This window comes from Echinops telfairi, unplaced genomic scaffold (assembly GCF_000313985.2).
Source record: "Echinops telfairi isolate 266 unplaced genomic scaffold, ASM31398v2 ScPeMD7_2;HRSCAF=8, whole genome shotgun sequence".
Lineage (NCBI taxonomy): Eukaryota > Metazoa > Chordata > Mammalia > Afrosoricida > Tenrecidae > Echinops > Echinops telfairi.
In genome coordinates, this window is record NW_022103898.1 from 78,591,909 (window position 1) to 78,592,117 (window position 209).

Consider the following 209-nt stretch of genomic DNA (forward strand, 5'->3'; position numbering starts at 1 on the left):
AAAGAAAACCAGATTCCTCACAACGGAACTGATAGGTAACGTCATGAAGAATGGAGAAAAGGTTGAAGTTGTCAGGGATTTTTGTCTTATCTGGACGCTCAATCAGTGCTCATGGAAGCAGCAGTGAAGTGGTCAAAAGATGCATTGCATTAGGTCAATATGCTGCACAAGACCTCTTCAGAGATGCAAAACAAGAATGCTACTTTGAG